Source organism: Phascolarctos cinereus, unplaced genomic scaffold, assembly GCF_003287225.1.
Source record: "Phascolarctos cinereus isolate Bilbo 61053 unplaced genomic scaffold, phaCin_HiC Scaffold_9;HRSCAF=440, whole genome shotgun sequence".
In the NCBI taxonomy this organism is placed as follows: Eukaryota; Metazoa; Chordata; class Mammalia; order Diprotodontia; family Phascolarctidae; genus Phascolarctos; species Phascolarctos cinereus.
The window spans coordinates 123,325,641-123,332,842 of NW_027556402.1; the positions used below are offsets into that span (position 1 = coordinate 123,325,641).

The 7,202-nt window shown below is 36.9% G+C and overlaps 1 non-coding gene across 1 annotated transcript; it reads left to right on the forward strand.

Moving 5' to 3' along the window:
* The first annotated feature begins 4,438 nt into the window (after positions 1-4,438).
* On the forward strand, positions 4,439-4,545 carry LOC144455543 (U6 spliceosomal RNA). The gene has a single exon (XR_013484262.1). It is a non-coding gene; the product is annotated as a U6 spliceosomal RNA (small nuclear RNA).
* The last annotated feature ends 2,657 nt before the right edge of the window (positions 4,546-7,202 follow it).

Below are 7,202 nucleotides of genomic sequence, written 5' to 3' on the forward strand. Positions count from 1 at the left end.
TGTGTATATGTATACACACAAATATAATGCATATATACACAAACATATTGTTTATATGTAGGTACATACATATATATCAATCATTCACATATTAATATAAGTAAATATCCTTTATGCATGCACTTATGAATGTCCTTGACAAGATAAAATATTTACAGCGAAATATAAGACTTGAAAAATTCAAACATATTTCTGAAAAAAAAATCCATTTTTTTATAGATGATGTCAGTGCTGTAGTTTTCTAATGGATTTGTAATCTCAGATGAGTATGTTTATTCCTGCTCATGATGCAGAATGCAATCAATCTGTACCTGTCCTTTCTGTGCCACTCTTCTCCATGTCTCTCCACCCAATATTTTAGGGTGCTTTCCTTCTCTGTCTTTTACATGAATGACAATAGAGCATGCTAAACAGTTTCCATGGTCTTACTTGCTATGTGATCAGCCCACCTAATGGCTGTTAATGTCTCTTAATGTTAGTTAAAAGCCTGTAATAAAAGTAGGGCTGAGTAATTAAATAAATATTCCACAAATTTGCCAATTATCCTTCTGTCTCTTTGGCATACATAGACACACTAGCTATTTGCTAGCTGACTGACCTTGGCCAATTTCTTTAATATTTCTGGATCTCAATTTTTTGTCTATAAAATGTGGAGGTTGAACATTACCTCTTCATAAGTTTCATTCTGTCTTGCACTTCTATAATACTATGATCCTTGAGTATGAATTGAATTTACTCTAAATCTTTTTTCTTCCTCTTTCCCCCCAAAAATATTGTTTTGTTTTTTTTAATTGCTGTAACTTACCTGAATTCCTTACTAGATTCTAAATTTACCTTTTAATTTAAATAGGATTTTTTAAAAAATAAAAATGATGAGATGATTAAATGAATATGGACATCAAGAGATAGAATGTTAATATATGGCACCCAAATGCTACTACAGACATAGATGCGAATCTGAATGCATATAAGCACTAATTTTGAATCAAGACCCTAGAAAGGAAGAAAGGGGAAGCTGGTGGTTAAGTACAAAATCAACTTAATTCAGGGTTTCTTTGCTCAGTGAAAGCATGTCATCAAGGGATATTACCCTCCATCTGACAGTACACTACTCAGAAAATGTAAGATGCTTCAAAGCAAAATTATTTTTTAATGGAGGATTATTTTTTCTCCAGGTGTTTTTTTTTTGTTTCTCTTTCAGTCAATAGCAAGATTGTTGATGCATACTTACTCACCTTTCCAGTAGATGGTAGTACAGATGTTCTTAAGGAAACATACTCCAGCAGTGGTAGCTGAAGGAAAGGGACATTTTCAAATACACACACACACACACACACACTATAATTTTGATACATTTCAGTTTCATGAATTTTGTGAGTAAATTATGTGCAATTTTAGAAGATTGCAAAAATATGAAATCTGATATTTTCTATTTTCATTCCAAGTACTGAATCAGTGATTTGTAAAGATAGTGTTTATCTGGCTGGGATGGGAGAGGGGAGAAATACTGATTATTTGACAATCTGGCTAAATGAGAATGGGGGAGGGAGCTAGCACCAGTGAATTGTGTGTATATGGAAATACTGTAAATCCTGACCCTGGAAGGTTTGATCAATCAAATTAATTCTGACCCCTAATAGTGAAAATATCAGGATAACCTTTTGCATTATGTCTTCAGCTGTTTGGTTCTTGTCCTAACTCCATTTGGACCACTAGGAAAATAAATTCTCAGTTCAACTAGATTTGTCTCTGCCAAATTCTCCTTCTTGAATTTTGTGAAGCACAAGACATGTGTGTGTATGTGTGTGTGTGTGTGTGTGTGTGCGTGTGTGTGTGTGTGTGAGAGAGAGAAAGAGAGAGAGAGAGAGAGAGAGAGAGAGAGAGAGAGAGAGAGAGAGAGAGAGAGAGTTGCTTCTTATAAGGACTGCTGGTTTTAAAGACAAACTCTGTGTCCCATATAAATCATGAATATTTGATTCACACCTTGAAGTAAGAAACTTTTTTTTTATCTCACATGTTTATTTGTTTTTAGCATTCCTTATAGGCACTGTAAAAGCATAATTAATGGAGTTGGATAAAAAAAATTAGAAGCTACAGAAAGGAAAGAAAAACAATCAGGTGGGGAGTTCTTGTCAAATGATGCTTACCACAAGAACCCTTATGTTTGTAACAACGGTGAAAAGAATGGTTGGTTAAGGAAGAGAGGGTTTGATCTATATTTCTCTCTGGCATTCTTAGATTGTCTCTAAGAAGGTTCTAATTTTATTGTCTATGAATATTCCTGGGTTAGTGGAATTAAGCACTTTCATCAGCATCAGTCCCACTCCATTTACATTACAGTATATTCTCAGTATAGTCTTTGGTGTTTAATTTAGGTCCCAGTAGGGGGAAGTTTAGTAAGCACTTGTCTTTCAATGCACAGTGACTTTGATTCAACTCTGCCCAGCAATACAAAACAATATTCCTCAGAGGTAATTATAGAGTTCTTTTGCAAGAGGTTGCAGGGCTATTTTGCAAGACCTCCATGTCAAGTGAGGTGGCTTATTTCAAGGGAGGTTCGCAAAAGCTGACCTGGGCAGCTGGTTGTGTGACCTGCCATGGGGGCAATGTGATCAGCTTCATAGGAGTTGGCTCACAAGAGGTGCACAATAATGACTACCCCTTCTGGATGTTCCTAAAGCAGTTTCACAAGCACAGAAACTTTGAATGGCTCTCTTCCTAGGATAAACACTGTGAAGAAGGTCAGAACAATGTTTTCTGATCATGGAGAAAGGATATTGTCACAGAATATTGATAGGCCTTTCGCGAAGAGAACAGTTGCTCTTTATACTTTCCTTGTTAGCTGGCCCCCAACTATTGTGATTCTTTCACCACCTTGAGACTTTCCTGAGGCACAGCCAAGATGGTGGAGAGAAGGCAGGAAGTTGCCTGAGCTCTCCGCAGTTTCCCCTCAGAAACAATGTACAATCAAGTCTCTACACAGATTCTGGAGCAATAGAACCTACAAAAAGACAGTAAAACATTTTTTTCCAGCTTAAGATAACTTAGAACAACTTCAGGAAAGGTCTTTTTTGGGTAAGAGGGGAGCACAGCTCAGCATAGATTGTACAAGGCAGCAGGAGGCTCTGAACCACAGCACAGATCAGCAACCAAGGACCCTTGGTCCTGGCTCAGAAGACCAGTGGCATAGCAGGTCAGCTATGAAGCCTTTGAACCCAGCACAGCTCCAGAAACCAGGCAACAACAGATGCAAATAGGCTGGGCCACCTGAGTGCAGTGATCAAGACACCAGCCCCTGAGGCCCCAACCCTCAAAGCCAGTGACCAGGCCTCTGTACTCTAGGGCACGATACTTGGGACAGTGCCTCCATGTGCCCAGGAAAAGAACTCAACTGTAAAAGCCATGAAATAAGCTAAAATATTAGCAAGAAGCTAGAAAGAACTATGACCATAAGAAATTACTATGGTGACAGGAAAGATCAAAACACAGATTCAGAAAAGGATGACATTGTAAATATAGCTCCATCTTAAACTTCAAAGGGGAAAATGAATGTCTCAAGAACAAAAAGCCTTCTTGGAAGAGCTTAAAAAGTATTTTAAAAGTCAAATAAAAAAGGTAGAAGAAAAATTGGGAAAAGAAATGAGAAATACATGAGAGAATCAACAGGTTGGAAATGGAAGTTCAAAAACTGAGTGAAGAAAACAATTCCTTAAAAAATACAATTGGCCAAATGGAAAAGGAAGTAAAAAATGTTAACTGAAGAAAATGATTCCTTAGGGGTTAGAATTGTCCAAGAAGAAGCTAATGACTCTATGGGACATCAAAAATGTATACAACAAAATCAAAAGAATGAAAAAAAAATAAAAGAAAATGTAAAATCTATCACGGCAAACAACTGACCTGAAAAACAGATCCAGGAGAGATAATATAAGAATTATTGGACTATCTGAAAGCCATGATCATAATAAGAGCCTGGACAGCATCTTGGAAGAAATTAACATAGAAAACTGTGTACAGATCCTAGAACCAGAGGTTAGAAAAGTCATTGAAAGAATCCACCAGTCACCTAGTTAAAGAGATCCCCAAAATGAAAACTCCCAAGAAATTGAAGCCAAATTCCACAATTACCAGGTCAAGGAGATAATATTGCAAAAACCAGAAACAAACAATTTAAATATTGTGGAGGCACAGTTGGGACTGCACAGGCTTTAGTAACTTCTACATTAAAAAATTACAGGGCTTGGAAAATAATATTCTGTAAGACAAAGGACCTTGGATTATAATGAAGAATCAACTACCTATAAAAACTGACCAAAATCTTTCAGGGGAAAAGGTAGTCATTAAATGAAATAGGGAACTTTCAATCATTCCTAATAAAAAGACCAAAGCAGAACAGAAAAAAATAATCTTCAAATACAAGACTCAAGAAAAGCTTAAAGTGCTCTCTTCAGGAGTATATGTACTAAAATTGGAATGATACAGAGAAGATTAGCATGGCCCCTGCACAAGGATGACATACAAATTCATGAAGCATTCCATATTTTTGGCAGCTAGGTGGCGCAGCGCATGGAGCTCCAGCTTTGGAGTCAGGAGAACCTGAGTTCAAATCTGGCTTCAGACACTTGATACTTAACTAGCTGTGTGACCTGGGCAAGTCAAGTAACCCCTGATTGCCTCACCAAAAAAGCAAAAAACAAAGCAAAAAAAAAAAAAAAGAAAGGAAAAGCTTAAAAAGGCAAGCAGGAGAAAATAAACAAGTTATTCAATTAGGTTGAACTGTTTACATCCCTACATGGGAAGACAATACTTGTAACTCTTGAGAACTGTATCTTCATTAGGGAAATTAGAAGGTGTACACATTGACAGAGGGTGTGAGCATAAGTTGACTTGGATGTGATGACATGAAAAAATTAATTAAAAAGTGGAAAAAAAGATTGTACTAGGAGAAGAGTATTGGGGTGATGGAATAGGGTAAGTTACATGAAGAGGCACAAAAGATCTATTACAATAGAGGGAAAGAAGGGAAGGAGAATGAGCATTGTTTGAACCTTACTCTCATTGGATTTGGCTCAAAGAGGGAAAAAAAAACATTTGCTTGGCTATAGAAATCTATCTTAAACTATAAGGAAGTGAGAGGAGAAAGCAAAAGAGAAGGGAAGGGTGGCTATATGGGAGGGCAGAAGTAGTAGGGAAAAGGGGAAAGAAAAGAGAGGAGAGCTGATAGAAGTGAGGGCAGATTGAGGGAGATGGTGATGAGAAGCAAAACATTGGTGGTGAAGGAAAGGGTGAAAGGAGAAAGAGAAAAAAATTATGAATTGAGTGGGCAGAACAAAAGGACAGAGAGGAAGACACAGGTAGTAATCATAACTGTGGATGTGAATGAGATGAACTCTCCCATAAAATGGAAGAATAAAACAGAGTAGATTAAAAGAAAAACAAACCAAATCCTGCAACATGTTGTTTATAAGAAACATATTTGAAGCACAGGGATACACCCAAAATAAAGATAAAAGGCTGGAGCAGAATCTATTATACTTCAGCTGAAGTAAAAAAAAAAAAAGGGGGGGGCAGGAGCAATCCTCGTCTTAGACAAAGGAAAAGCAAAGATAGATCTAATCCAAAGAGATAAAGAAGAAAATTTCATCTTCACAAAAGGTACCACAAACAATGAAGTAATATCAATGCAAAACATATATGCACCAAATTGTATATGATCCAAATACTTAGAGGACTAGTTAAGTGAGTTACCGGAAGAATAAAAAACAAAACTCTGTGGAGGGGGACCTCAACCTTGCCCTCTAGATAAATTCAACCTTAAAATAAACAAGAAAGAAATTAAAAAGGTGAATAGAATTTTAGAAAAATTAGATGTGATAGACGTTTTGAGAAAATTGAATGGGGATAGAAAGGAATATATCTTTTTCTCAGCAGTGTGTGGCACTTACCCAAAAATTGACCATGTATTAGGGCAAAAAAGGCAAAGCAATTCTTTTTTTTTTTAATACAAATTTATTTATTTTTAGTTTTCATTATTTACTTCCACAAGACTTTGAATTCCAAATTTTCACCCCATCTCACCGCTCCTCCCACCCTAAGATGGCATGCATTCTGAATACCCTTTCCCCTAGTCTGCCCTCTCTTCTATCTCTCCCCCCTCCCTTCTCATATCCCTTCACTTCTATTTTCCTGTAGGGCAGGATAGATTTCTGTACATCATTTCTTGTATTTCTTATTTCCCAGTTGCATGTGAAAACATTTTTTTAAACATGTGTTTTTAAAACTTTGGGTTCCAAGTTTTCTCCCTTCCTCCCTCCTCACCCACCCTCATTGAAAAGGTAAGCAACTCAATATAGGTTATACATGTGCACTTATGCAAAACATTTCCATAGTAGGCATGTTGTGAAAAAATAACTCTATTTTCCTTAAACCTATCATGCCCCCCATTTATTCTATTCTTTCTTTTGACCCTGTCATCCTCAGAAGTATTTGCTTCTGACTACCCCTTTACCCAATCTTCCCTCCTCTCTATAATCCTCCTGCTCTCTTGTCCCCTTCCTCCCCTATTTTCCTGTAGGGTAAGACAGATTTCCCCACCCAATTGAATGTGCATGTTATTCCCTCCTTAAGCCAAATCCTATGAGAATAAGATTCACTCATTCCCTCTCACCTTCCCCCATTTTCCCTCCATTGTAACAGCCTTTTCTTTTCTGTTTTTTTTGTAAGATAATTTACCCCATTCTACCTCTCCCTTTCTTGTTCTCACAGTATAATCCTCTCTCATCCCTTAATTTTATTCTCCAGATATGACCCCTTAATCTGCAATTCACCCTGTGCCCTCTATCTATCTATATACATACATATAATTTTTCCCCCTGTCACTAACCTAATACTGACAAAGGTCTCATGAGTTATAAATATCTTTCCACGCAGGAATGTAAACAATTCAACCTTAATAAGTCTCTTATGATTTCTCTTTGTTGTTTACCTCTTCATGTTCCACCTGAGTCCTGTATTTGAAAGTCAAATTTTCTATTCAGCTCTGGTCTTTTCAGCAAAAATGCTTGAATATCCTCTATTTCACTGAAGGATTATATTCAGTTTTGGTGGGTAGGTGATTCTTGGTTGTAATCCTATCTCCTTTGCCCTTCAGAACATTATATTCCATGCCCGGCAGAAGTTGCTAAATCTTGCATTGTCCTGAT